Source organism: Ruditapes philippinarum, unplaced genomic scaffold, assembly GCF_026571515.1.
Source record: "Ruditapes philippinarum isolate M1 unplaced genomic scaffold, ASM2657151v2 ctg225_1_1_1_1, whole genome shotgun sequence".
NCBI classification, from domain to species: Eukaryota; Metazoa; Mollusca; class Bivalvia; order Venerida; family Veneridae; genus Ruditapes; species Ruditapes philippinarum.
The window spans coordinates 154,032-168,605 of NW_026851833.1; the positions used below are offsets into that span (position 1 = coordinate 154,032).

The following is a 14,574-nucleotide window of genomic DNA, read 5'->3' on the forward strand; positions in this document are numbered from 1 at the left end:
GTTTTAAGAAATATTTTCTTAACTTTGTTTTTAAAATTGCTCCATGTGGTATGAATGATCAAATCGATATATTATCATTTATAAATTAATATCTTCCCGCGCTTTTAAACCGATACTTTTACAATGCCGCAATATTGACTCAATGTATGCTTAATGTTATAAACGTTGTGTTGTTTTCCAATGTTACTCAACATATAAATACAACGTTTTTTCATCTCCACCACAACTTTCGTAGCGGTTTCTTACCCTGATCAGTGACTAAGATAGGGGTTGAAATATAACATGGTTGTTCTAAATCCTTAATCAAGTATTCATTCGTACCATATGGCTGTCCAATATCAGTTATTGCTGATAGATATTAGCTCCTGGTGCACTTGAATATGAATAAAATATTCATAACTTAGAAATCTGAAAGGGATACGGAAATATTACTGTTTCATGGGTAAGACCATATATAGACATGTAGGCATGTTTGGCAATATCATTTTGATCACTTATCAATGTTTAAGAATGGCATGTCTATAGTTGATCAGTTTTTAATGGGATCATTTTTTCACGCGTGGGTGGATCATTAAATAAAGTGGAGGTGTCAATTTTCAACGTAAATCAAAATTTCAAGTTGCACCGGTACAGTTTTTGAAGTCGTAGTCGTGGTTGTTGCTGGAATCTCTGCCGTACTTGTTGCCGGTGGAAACGCTTCTTAATTTGTAGTGGTGGAAATGGTTCTAGTCTCTAGACTATAGTTAAAGTCACAGTCGTAGATGCGCTCTTAGTTATAGAGGTTGTGGTAGTCGTATTTAACCATTCTTTATTGTCGCAGTCGTTGTCGAAGTCGTTGTAGTTTTGCTTGAAAGAGGATACAATGTACGACGCATGTGGAATATGTGATTTTTTTTTATATTTTCCTCGGAACAGCTTTTCTTGGCATTGGTATTCTTATTCATTTTTCCTTTTCGCTCAGGCGATTTTGTTCTTAACCTCAATGTTGTCTATTCCGAAACCTTGCCATATCCAGATGCACTGCAGTAAATAAATATACTATAAGGGAAATACACTGGTAGTGTCAAATAATTGTATGATTATCTGAAAACACTCTATCCATAGAAACATTCATTAAATCATATTGGCTTAAAATAAAGTTTAAATTCCAAAAGAAAGTTTTCCAACATGTTTATTTTGACAAATTTAATTTAACATCACTTTAGAATAGAAGTAACGGTAAAGTTACACAAAATGATTATAAGGTGACCCGAACTACACGTTTTTCATTTTAAAGTTAAAAAAGCTAACATACACGCGATATCTATGTGTTCAAGAGGTTGTGAATATTTAATTGTGTTCCAGTTTACTGAAAAGTATCATTACAATAGTACAGAATAAGTTGTCAAGCTCAAACCCCGAAGCAAAATAATGTAGATTGATATAAGAACGGGACACCCTCATTGGCATCCTTTTAATGGCTTTTTTGTAACATATTTTATATAAAATTAGAAACAGTGACTAACTTAAAATACACCTTTGCTATGTGCAACCATTTTAACGTCTTCTTCTTAACAATAAATTAAAACTTAAAATACACCTTTGCTATGTGCAACCATTTTAACATTTTCTTCTTACCAATCAATTAAAAGTTAAAACCTTTCTGTTAGTAAGAGGAAACGTGAATTTGAAAATTGAAATACATTTCAAACACAATAATAATTAATTATGTTATGAAAAGAAAATCTAAATCTTTAGTTTTACATAATTATTTTTCATCAGGTAATATATCATACAAATGATTCAAATATGTATTATTAACTTGGTATGCCTGTCCAAATAAATCCAGTGTGATATTCTGATGAGGTGAAGAGGTTCTTTTGGACAGACTGACAGAGGGTGCGGGTGCAACTAATTTGGCTGTCAATTTCTTCATTTAAATAATACAAGGATATTGTCACTAAGGAATGCTTGCACAAGGTAAAGTGCCAAGCGGGATTATCTTTTAAATGTTAAAAATACTTAAAAAGCATTTACACTAACTTTATTCCAAGTTTTTATCAACCACCTTCTTCACCGAGAAGAAACACAACCTTCTACGTTGGGTACAATTTCCCTTTTGCCAGACATAACCTAATGATGCAATACACTTTGATACACTCCTGGAAACAAACACATCTTTGATAATTCATTTGTACGGTATATTATCCGTTTATAAAGAATACTATTGATTAAGCTAAAATTTTAAATGATTCCTTTATCTATAACGTCATGTGTTGTTACGTGTATTTCCATTTTAAAATATATAAGTGTATGCTTGGCATGCCGAGGTGTACTGCATCCAGAAAAACAATAGCAAAGCAATGTTAAATAACTGAAAACCCTCTGTGAGAAAAGCATTGCATAACCTTTTCATTCTTAAACCACAACGGTTCGAATACACAAAACATACAAATCAATGTAGACATTATAACGTTTCTATTTTTTTTTAAATATGTTCATTTCGAAATATAAGTATTTTAACATCAATATAATAAAGAACCTATCACTTCACGTTTGTTCTTAAATAAATGAAGATAGGTTCATATGGAAAGTATGGAAAGCCTTGACTGTCTTATAATTATAAACCTGAACATAGCAATATATTAAGTCAACCTTTCCTTATACAATGTGCACTCGTCAATATATTATGAGGATCCATCTTTATATGTAGCCAACTGAACAATATATGATGTCAATGTGTCTTTATATGATGTCAATATATCATTATACGATGTGCATTTTTGAATATATTATGTGGAACCATCCTTATATAAGGTCAAAATAACAATATATTATGTCAGTCTGTCCTTATATGATGTCAGTCTGTCATTATATGATGTGAAGTTATGAATATATTATGTGGAATAATTCTTATATAGAGTCAACATTATATGATGTCAATGACTCCTTATATTATGTCAATCTATCATTATACACTGTGCATTTTTCAGTATAGTATGTAGAATCGTCTTTATATAGAGTCAACTTAACAATATATGATGTAAATGTGTCCTTATATGATTTAAATCTTTCATTATACGATGTGCATTAATGAATATATTGTGTGGAACCATCTTTATATAGAGTCAAAATAACATTATATTATGTAGAACCGTCTTTATATAGAGTCAACTTAACAATATATGATACAATTTACTTTGAGTTTTCCCGCTGTCGCCACGAACGGTGCATAGTGAGATATAACCCGGTAAATTTAATCCCATCAGTATAATGACAGAAGCACACGATATAATAATGTTTGCACTTCATATAAAGCAGCGGCCGTATAACAATAGATGCACATCGTATAATGAAAGATTGACATAATATATTGATAAGTTGACTGTATATGATGCAACCACATAATATATTCATTAATGCACATCGTATAATAATAGATGCACATCGTATAATGAAAGATTGACATAATATATTGATATTAAAGTTGACTGTATATAATGATTCTACCACATCATATATTCATAAATGCACATCGTATATATATAATGATTGGTCGACATCATATAAAGACACATTGACATCGTATATTGTTCAGTTGACTTCATATAAGGATGCATCTACATAATATATTCATGAGTGCACATTGTATAAAGAAAGAGTGACACAACAACGTTCATTTTTATAATTATAAGACAGTCAAGGCTTTCCATAGGTTCACTAAGCACAGCTGGTTGTTGATATTAAATTGTGTGCCTGTTTTTACTAACTTATCATTCCAATGATGCAGAATGGCTTGTGAAGCTCAAACCCGAAAATTGACATAAAAACGAGGCACCTCTATTGACATCATTTCAATAACTTATTTGTAACATAATTTCCGTCTTCTATAGTACTTACAGTTAGTAAACATATATGGCTAGGTATTTATCATATGCATATACAAATATTTAAAGGAAATCAACATACTTGTTAAAAGCTAAACCAAACTCCTGTAACATAGACTACACCTTTTCTCACTGAAAGTACCGAGCTACATGGTTTAGGTCACGCTGGATCCCTCACTTATGCACTATCAGAAAACCTTTGCGTCCAAAATGTGTGATGGTATATTTTTAGATGTTGGGATTTTGAAATGTTGTATATACGTGGATCAATGCACAATGTGAAACTTACATAGTCCATTACTCCTGTAACTGTAATATCTTATTTGTAAAAAATGCGCTGTGGGGTTATTACATAATTACATTCAACAGACTGTTTCCTGTGTTTTCAATACGAACATTAAAATCCATTCTTTGAAGAAAAAAATATTGAAGCTAATTTTAACTTTTAACTAATTATAGAAAAATAGGAACCCAAAAAGCGGTATTTTATTTTAGCTTCGATATCATAAGTACTATGTCTGTAACTCATAGTTTAAATTAACTGATATTGCTTGTATACTACGCACAATCATTGAAAATACATCTTGCCATGAATCATTCCTTTTTCTTGACAAAAAAATCACCGTTCACTGCGTTCCTGTTGTTACCAAGCAGTATTTGTTTACTTCCTGTCAAAGAACTATACATGTATAAGGTTCGTTGTATTTCTTTACATAAATTAAGCTTAACACACATACACAGCATTTCAAGCTGGTGATCTTGATTTCCCTTTAAATTTAAATTGATGTAAAAAGTTTATTTATTGATTCATTTTATTGATTCTGTCCATTTTGTTTGAATTTTAATATTACCTATTTTATTGCCTGCTTTTGTGTGTGTGTGTGTGTGTGGTTTTTTTTGGGGGTTTTTTTTGCTGTTTTTTTTTTTTTTTTTTTTTTTTTTTTTTTTTTTTTTTTGGGGGGGGGGGGTTAAATACTGTAATGATACTTGGAGATACTTGAAAGTATGCCAGTAGAAAAAAGCGAATTTTGCTTTTATTTCTTAAACGATTTTTTAAAATATAACATGAATTACATTGTTTCATTTTTTTACAAGAGATGTTTAAAAAGCATGCATGTCTTCCTCGTCAGCATGTCAGAAGTTGCATGCAATATTCCTCGGAAACAGTTTTTGCATAAAACGGAATATTCAATAGTATCGATCATTAATCAATCAATTGGTCAATATCTATCTCATTTATCTCGCTTTAAGATTAGCGTACACAGAAACTCCATAAATAAACTATAAATAAAGTAATGAGTCATGAGAGGTCGTTCAAACCCTCACACCGACGACACAGGTTTCTCTCTTTACGCAAACGCCACATGACCATGAGCTAAAATCTTTAGGGTACAGAATAAATGCAGATGTTTGAAATACATGATACTATAAACTCAGTCCTTTTACAAGTTGTAAAAAATAGAAGACTTACGTTTCGGGTTTATTGTTGCTGTTTGTTGTTTTTTGTTGGGTTTTTTTTGTTTGTTTTTGTTGTTGTTGTTGTTTTTTGTTTTTTGTTGTTTTTTGTTTTTTTTCGGGGGGGGCGGTATTTCGTTTTGCTCTTTGCTTCTATGCGCTGCAATACCATTATGAGACTATAATTCAATAAAAATGATGGAGACTATTATTTTAATACATCTTTATTCTACCACCACTGACAATTCGGAAGAATATAGAGTGGCGCACTTATAAGTTTCCCTAAGTATGCGTTGTGTTATATTAAAACGAATGCGCCGTTTAATTGTAAATAATTTTAACATGATTTAATCATTATTTTGTTCTTTTTTTTTTTTTAAAAAATGTCTCACGTTTTCTTCATCGTTCATTAAAGTAATCTAATTCATATGAAGTTCAGTAAAATATTTTTGATAACGCTTCTATAAACTGTATTGAAATGCATTTTTGTTATTACTTAATTTTTTAATGGTACCGCTGTATTTTTAAAAAAAAATCTTCTGGACTTATTATATCCGTTTCGTCATTTGTTCGCAGAAAAGTTTGCTTTTTAAAGTTTATTTTTTTATTTAATGTAGAAAATAACTAGGGTCAAATTATTTAGTCATATGCATGTGTCACAAAATGGAAGTTAATTTACGAGTCCATTAAAGAAGCACACCTCCAGATTCATGTCAATTTCAAGGAAAATTTTGAAAATGTATTTTATAGTATAATATTGTGAGATGAACAAAGAAAGTAATTTATATATTACAGTCGGCATATACAGTCCAGACAAATCAACCAGAAAGAGGTCAAAATATGCAAAAATAGTCCTGACATTGTAAGTAACGCAGTAGAATATCGGTGGTAAATATTGCAAAATTAGTCTTAAATTGCACGGATCATTTACATTGTTACTTGAAACTTAACATTTTTTACCTTCTTAAAATATTTGTACATTTTTTTTTCAAGTTAAATTTTCTTGAAATATTTTGGCTCATCTGGAGGCATGCATCTTTAATCAGAGAATACACAATTATTTTGTGTCATGTAAAGAAGTGAAAACCTTCAAAACCCTCTGAGTTTTAATTGGCAGTAGTTCACTCCGTTCTTCCAGAATATTCATTTTTGTTGCACAGCATGTTCTAAAACAAAACGCTTTAAAGGGAGACAAAGGCAAAATTTTCATTTCTTCGTTTTGAATTTTTCATTCATTATTCTGTAAATGGCCTCAAAATGAGTATCCCTTTAAACTTCACACTTTTTGGTTGTATAAACGCAAATCTCAGGAAGATATATATACATGTGTAACAAATATGATTCACTGACTTGTTCATTCACATTCATTGTTATTGCTGTTAATACGAATCAAGTTTTTTTAACATCTTTTATTTGATCTTTCATCTTTATACATGTATTATTATGATTTATATGTCATTTTATATGACCCTTGATTGGATTATTCTATTCACACAACTATTTATTGTTAACAGCTAGTCAATATTCATTGTCATGTGTTCACTTACAATATAACATTTTATTATTTCAGCGAATGTCCGGGTCACGTACAATACGAAACAAAGTCATAACAATTCTTCAACATCAAGTGGAGAAGTGAGTCTATTCATTTAAATACTGTTCAAGGTTAGTACACGGTTATCTAATGTTAAAGACAGAAGCACAATTCTATTCTACTTTAATAGATTACGCTCATGTGTATGCTAATAATTTCATTTTTATGCCCCCACAATGTGGGAGCATATAGCGTTGCACTTGTCCGTCCGTCCGTCCGTCAGTCCGTCCGTCCGTACGTCCCGAAATCTTGTGAACGCAACTCCTCTTAAACCGGATGGCAGATTTTGCTTAAACTTACAGGGATGAACAACCTTAATGTGTAGATGGTAGTAAAGGAAGGAATTTTCGCTGCGACCAAATTTAAAAGAATTATGGCCCTTTGTTGATTTAATTACTAGAGCCTATGTAGAAATTTTGTGAACGCAACTCCTCTTAAACCGGATGGCAGATTTTGCTTAAACTTACAGGGATGAACAACCTTAATGTGTAGATGGTAGTAAAGGAAGGAATTTTTGCTGCGACCAAATTTAACAGAATTATGGCCCTTTGTTGATTTTTTTCACTATATACTATGTAGAAATTTTGTGAACGCAACTCCTCTTAAACCGGATGGCAGATTTTGCTTAAACTTACAGGGATGAACAACCTTAATGTGTAGATGGTAGTAAAGGAAGGAATTTTTGCTGCGACCAAATTTAACAGAATTATGGCTCTTTGTTGATTTTTTCATTATATACTATGTAGAAATTTTGTGAACGCAACTCCTCTTAAACCGGATGGCAGATTTTGCTTTAACTTCCAGGGATTAACAACCTTAATGTGTAGATGGTAGTAAAGGAAGGAATTTTCGCTGCGACCAAATTTTACAGAATTATGGCCCTTTGTTGATTTTTTCACTATATACTATGTAGAAATTTTGTGAATGCAACTCCTCTTAAACCGGATGGCAGATTTTGCTTAAACTTCCGGGGATGAAGAACCTTAATATGTAGATGGCAGTAAAGGAAGGAATTTTTTGCTGCAACCAAATTTAACAGAATTATGGCCCTTTGTTGATTTTTTCATTATATACTATGTAGAAATTTTGTGAACGCAACTCCTCTTAAACCGGATGGCAGATTTTGCTTTAACTTCCAGGGATTAACAACCTTAATGTGTAGATGGTAGTAAAAGAAGGAATTTTTGCTGCGATCAAATTTAACAGAATTATGGCCCTTTGTTGATTTTTAGTTTTCAACTTGTGGCACATGTAGTCCAAAAAATATTTGACCTAAAGTCATAAGATTGACAGAACAGTGGCGTGTGGGGGCATCCGTGTCCTATAGACACATTTCTAGTTTTTTTTAAATAATGTCTAGTTTACAAAGAAAGAACAGTCTAAAAGCTTTCGGATAGGGTCGATCCGTGTAATGGAACATTCGTCACAAATGACATTGTCGCATACGAGTATGCTTTCCGACTCTCCTTCCAACTATAATTTTGTAAACATGTAGAAGAATGCTTAGATATCGAAGAATATGTATTATAACTTTTACAGGGCTGGGAATCAGAACTGCGCCGTATCCTACAAAATGTAAACAAACGCCGCCATCTTGGAACCAAATAACATTGCATTTGTGAAAAATGCTATGCCACCGCATTACTACAACACTAAATAGAAGTGTAGGAACAGATTTTTGTTTCTATACAATTAAAGATTGTCATAATGCATAGATCCCTGACCTTTCTAATTTTTATTATCAGATAAGTGGTTAAATCTATTGTTATTCAAATAAAAGATCAGAGTAGGAATATCAATGCAGTTGAGTCTAGTGTATTTGGTGGTGAAGGTCATATTTCACACAGCCTACGTCAAAGGACAACACAGTAAGACACTTTGTCAAAATCTAGGTCAGCTGATATCAAAGTTCATTTTCATCTTAATCTGTGCACATGGTTCAAATTTCATAGCTGTACATCAAAGGACAAGAAAGTAGGTCACATCATCAAAATCTAGGTCACCTGATATCAAAGTTCAATTTTACAACTAAACTGTGCACATGGTCAAAATTTCATTGCTGTACATCAAAGGACAAGAAAGTAGGTCACTGTCCCCTTTGGCAAGGCAAAATTTTGACCCAAGGGTTTAATTCAAAACAATCTTGATACAGGTCTACTAAACAACATTTCATGTCAAATATCTAAGCTGCAGCTTTCTCCAATTCAGAAAACATTTGTTTTAGTTTCTGTTCTTACTATGTGTACATAATGAGAATCAATGCCTCCGGGCAGGGCCAATTTTGACACCAGGGGAAAAATTTGAAAAACTTTAGTAGAGGACCTTCTATATATACAAAGTGAAAATTAATGAGCCCCGGGGTGGGGCCAATGTTGACCCCAGGGCTATAATTTGAATAATCTTCGTAGAGGTTCACTTCGCAAAGTCTCCTGCCAAATATTTAACCTTTAGCCTTTGTAGTTTCAGAGAAGAAGATTTTTCAAGTTTTTACTTAAAGCATATGAGGAAAACTATCGCGTCTGGGGCGGGGCTAATTTTGACACTAGAGGCAAAATTTGAACAATTTTGGTAGAGTACCTATAGATGATATCATATAACAAATATTAAAGCTCTAAGCCTTGTACGTTCAGACAATAAGATTTTTTGATTTTTTACTATATGTAAATAGTGAAAATCAATGAGCCCCGAGGCGGGGCTAATTTTGACCCCAGGGCTATAATTTGAATAATCTTGCTAGAGGTTCACTGCACAATGTTTCATGCTAAATATCTAACCTCTAGCATTTGTCAATTTCGAGAAGAACATCTTTTTAAAGTTTTTACTATATACATATAAGGAAAACCTATGACCCCCGGCGCGGGGCTGATTTTTACACTAGAGGCAAAATTTGAACAACTTTGGTAGAGTACTAATAGATGATATCACATACCAAATATCAAACATCTAAGCCTTGTACCTTCATACAAGAAGGTATTTTAAGTTTTTACTCTATGTATATATAGTGAAAATCAATGACCCACGGGGCGGGGCCGATTTCGACCCCAGGGCTATAATTTGAACAATCTTGGTAGAGGTCTACCAGACAATGCCTTATGCAAAATATCTAAGCTCTAGGCCTTTTGGATCTTTACAATAAGATTTTTTTAAATTTCTTCTAATAATTCCTTTTGGTTGCCATTGCAACCAGATTTCTGCATGGAATGAAATTCTTTGAACAACTTTGGAAGCCCTTCACCCAAAGATCAATCCTGCCAAGTTTGGTTGAAATTGAACAAGTGGTTTTTCACAAGAAGATTTTTTAAGTTCACATTGGTACTATACTCTCTAGTAATATATCTTTTTCTATCAGTATTAAAGAATTGACAATTAAATAAGTAATGATATTCATCACCAAGTGAGCTAGTATTGCATAACTTACACACTCTTAATTCTCTTGGTATATTACAAAATCTACCAGACTCAATAGGCAATTTATGGTTCATACATCTAAAGCGCAATAGTACCAAAGCTAAATGAGTTGGTAAAATATCTAAAAACTTTTCAAATCTGAATTCACTTTTGTACATTCTATAATTCAGACATTTACTGGATTCGCCAATTTTGAATGAACTAAAACTTCAATGAGGGATTCTTAAATGGCCTCGCCCAACCGCCATGTTTTGTCGGGTTACTTATTCTTACAACTGAAAAATACCATTATCAATGTACGAACTCAGTACCAGTCTTTAGTCAAACACAGCAAATTGCAATATTTTTGCTACATGTCATTTCTGATACGAGAGTGTAGTCTTAATGAGCGTATATTAAAACTGACACAGAAAAAAAACGTCATAAATGCTTTTTCCGGGCGAGTTTAACATTTAATGCAGCATCCATATAATATAAACGCGTCTGACAGATCAGTTATAGTCCGTTTCAGAAAAAAACTCGCAAAGCAGTCGACGGAGTTTATAACATATAATATAAATTCCATTTATAGAATGTTGTATATTCTGACTGAGCACGTCTAGACGGGATGGTAGAGTAAATCAAGTATTTTTGTTGGCCCACACATAATAAAAGTATTTGGAACGTGAAGTATTATTTCTATATTCATTGCTGAACGGCGATTCCAAGCATTTTTGGAAATGCTAATACTTGTTGATATTATATTCCACATATTCTACGGGTTTGTACTCTCGGATATTCGACTTTTTCTGGAGTTATTTTTTTTTTGTTGATGTTGACAAAATCGAGCTATCCATTTAGACGGAAAAAGCCGAAACGTTACGACTGGTTAGCGGCTCTGTAAAGTCACAAAGACTTAAATATAAAACTTAAATATACTATATAATTTTAAAAGATAAGCATAATTTATATTAAGCCTTAAACATTAATAAAGAAAATTAAAAAATCGAAAAAGAAAATGAAAATTTTGGGTTTACTTTCGTTTTCGTTTTGTCACCTAGATATACAGTAATATAAAAATCAGGTAATACTATTTAATTGACATTTAATTGACTACATTTTAATTCCGTAAGATTTGTCATTATTCATTACAGTTATCATGTAGAACGTGGTAAAGAGATTCCAAATTCAATTCGGAATTATCAGCCTTGATTGATTTGTGCAAAGTGAAAGAAGAATATTTTTCTATAAAAGCAAAGGAAAAAATGTCAAATGACGGACCGTAACTATATGCAAATAACTCGTCATTTGACTTTCTCAGCTTTGTGTATATAAATTTGCCTACTTTCGCTTTTTCGCTTTGCATCAACCACCTAGTGAAAAACTGAAAATCAAATATGGCTGATAACATTCAATCAGTGAAAAAAGGGACTGCCAAGATGATAAATACACCAGCTCCACCAAAAGTTGAAAGCGAATAAAATTAATAAAAATTCTTTTTTCCAAAGCTACTGTACAAATTAAGGAGGCCACACATCGGAGGTCAGTACCCCATCCACCCCTATCACCTTAAGTAATTGCTCCGAGTCTCACGCCATTCGTTATCCAAACAAACACAAGAAAAGCATTGATGCAAAGCATCAAAGGGCGTCCAAGCAAGAAATGCAGCAAGTGAAGATGAACTAGTAGACATCTGATGATAAACTTTTCAATGGTTAATTGGTTTTTCACTCGTTCTCAAAATTCCAGCCAATCGACTGTCCCTTGCATATAATATCATTTTTAAGAAAAAAAAACAACTTCAATGAAACAAAATTACACGTATAAAGTTAAACCAAGTATGTAATATTGTTTTGTAATCAAAACATTTCAAAATAAATATTTCAACATTCACAAATTGGATAGTCACATGGTCCCCCAAACAAAAATGCTACTGTCTCAAACCAATATCAATATTATTTGTGGCTTTTTTCTTTGCATATTAAGCTTAGATAACGTTTCATTGGCCATTTTTATTTGTTTGGGTCGTCAGACCGGTCGTCAGACCAAATAAATAATGGTAGCGAAATTTCAGACCCTGATGTTCTTATTTGCAAATGCCGAAAGTAGTCCAAACTCCTCGAAGCGGTTACTTCCCTTCATATGTACATTAACGCCGAAAAATTAAGGGGAGATCACTGCGTAAAGATTGTCAAATGACAGGCGCATTAATTTTCGTAACGAAAAAATAGTTCCCGATTGGTCGAAGATTTCTAATATTGTGTTATTCTTATAGATATACATGCTTATATTCAGCTCCATGATTATTTACTTCAGTGTTAAACAACAGGTTTACCGTGAACAAAATATATCGAAATTAATAAGGGCTACAAACTCTAATTTAGAATAATATGGTATTCTTCAGGCTGTTATCTTATAACACCCCTTAGTGTCCAGTTTTATTTGTCTGCATGTGTTATATAAAATGTCAATTTATATTTTTATTACGAATGTAGAAAAAGATCTTAATTCACTTGTGGCTTAGAGGAAAGTCACGTGCGTCTATTCACTTTTTTCGGTAGACAGAAAGTGAAAGTAGACATTTTTTTTTGAAAATATATTAGGTGACCTCGTGTTAACGCGTGATATTTAGTGTATACATGTATAAATCATATAAGATATTAGCTACATCAGTTGTCCAACTCATCAAAGTGTATAAAATCATATCAGGTAACAATTATCCAACTCATCAAAAATGTTTTCCGAAAATAAATGTTTCAATATCGGGCAAATGGAAAGTCGCATCATCCATTTGCCGCCCTTCATATTACAAGGGGTACATGCGTCTTCGCGTGCAAAGTACATGACGTAAATCATGCATATTTATAAGGTCAAATTTAAGCCAACCATTCAGGTAATTAATTAATAAAGCGACTGGAAGCGAGAGGTCTGGAGTTCAAACCCCAGTTCAGGCAACTCATGATTTTTTTGGTTTTTGTTTTTAAATTTTATTATTATAATTGCTTAAGCCAAATAAATATTGAATTGAATATCAGTGTTGCAATAAGTCTTATAGCCAATTTACTATAGATATAACACTGGAAACAACATTGGTGACGCTATACAAACAAATTGGTTTATAATCTCACAACCTTCACCTTTCTGACATTCTGAGACCCAAACAAATTCAACGCCTTCTGTGCTTTGATTTAACATTGTAAGTGCTGCATGAAGTATAATGAATACGTAAATGATTACGTTCAACATTCATAATTATAATTTTGCATAAAGTTTGTCACACGTATGCTGTATTTTACGTGACATCTTATGAAAATGCAGAATAAGATGGGAAAAACTGAAGAAAACATATCAACTGTATAAGGTTAATATTACCCTTTCATTCAGTTTATGTAAGTCAGAATGGATCCTTTTGGCCATCACTTATGTTAGCAAAAATATTTTTGCTCAGATGTGATAACTGCAGTATGGAGTTATTTTTTTTTGTTGTATTCATACGTGACGCTCACTGACCAAAAAATAGCCTTGTTCGCTTTCCTAGACTACCCTGTGGTGTACATATTTATGTACTTGAACCGCGATAAATGTTATAAGGTATTGTTGATAAAATATATGTTAACATTTTATTCAACATAATGAAAATATGTTTACGTGACTGTAGCTTTACGTGACACTTATTCTTCTTTTGTGCTAAAAGACGATCACACAACGATAATATGCTTCGTGTTGGTATTTGAATGACGTCACTGCATGTTTGGGTCCGCCGTGTTTTCAAAATTACAGCATTGTTCGTGGCAAATAATTTTAACCTCAGGTAAGAACATATTTAAATTTATGTATTCTTTAGTTCTGTTGAACAACATAGACATAATTTCTTTTTAGGCACTATTGAATGTTTTTATACACTGAATAGAATAAAAAAATATGTTTGTAAACAAGTGTCATTTAGATATGTCAATAAGTACATATCAATGAAGTGTCATTCCATTTACAGTCTGTGTCACGTAAAATACTGTTGGTGTCACGTAAAATTCAAACATATGCATTGTATGTTTAAGACATTGTAATAAGCATTACTGTCTTCATTTTTATTAAAAAGCGATGTTTTTTCAATAGAAACCATCTGAATATAGATGGAAATAAATTAGAAAAATATCACATTATAAAATTATACTTTAATTGTTCTCTTTTTCTTCAATTGCAATGTGCAATTTAAATGAGTTAAACTTATTATGAACAAATGCATCGGTATTCTATGGAATGAAGTTTATTTTT

General features: G+C 32.2%; 1 protein-coding gene and 1 long non-coding RNA gene across 3 annotated transcripts in view; one reads left to right on the forward strand and one right to left on the reverse strand.

The window, feature by feature from the left end:
• The window catches only part of LOC132740688 (serine/threonine-protein kinase TBK1-like), a 118,805-nt gene that overhangs the window by 15,040 nt on the left and 89,191 nt on the right, over window positions 1–14,574 (forward strand). For both annotated transcript variants that reach the window (XM_060728653.1, XM_060728644.1), the window contains exons 2-3: window positions 6,117–6,183; window positions 6,892–6,986. The gene's annotated coding sequence lies outside the window, so the exon portion shown is untranslated. The remainder of the gene's footprint in view (window positions 1–6,116; window positions 6,184–6,891; window positions 6,987–14,574) is intronic.
• LOC132740676 (uncharacterized) lies at window positions 247–4,669 on the reverse strand. The gene is made up of 3 exons (XR_009627189.1): window positions 3,949–4,669; window positions 2,023–2,141; window positions 247–1,020 (listed from the first exon to the last, which is right to left on the reverse strand). It is a non-coding gene; the product is annotated as an uncharacterized LOC132740676 (long non-coding RNA).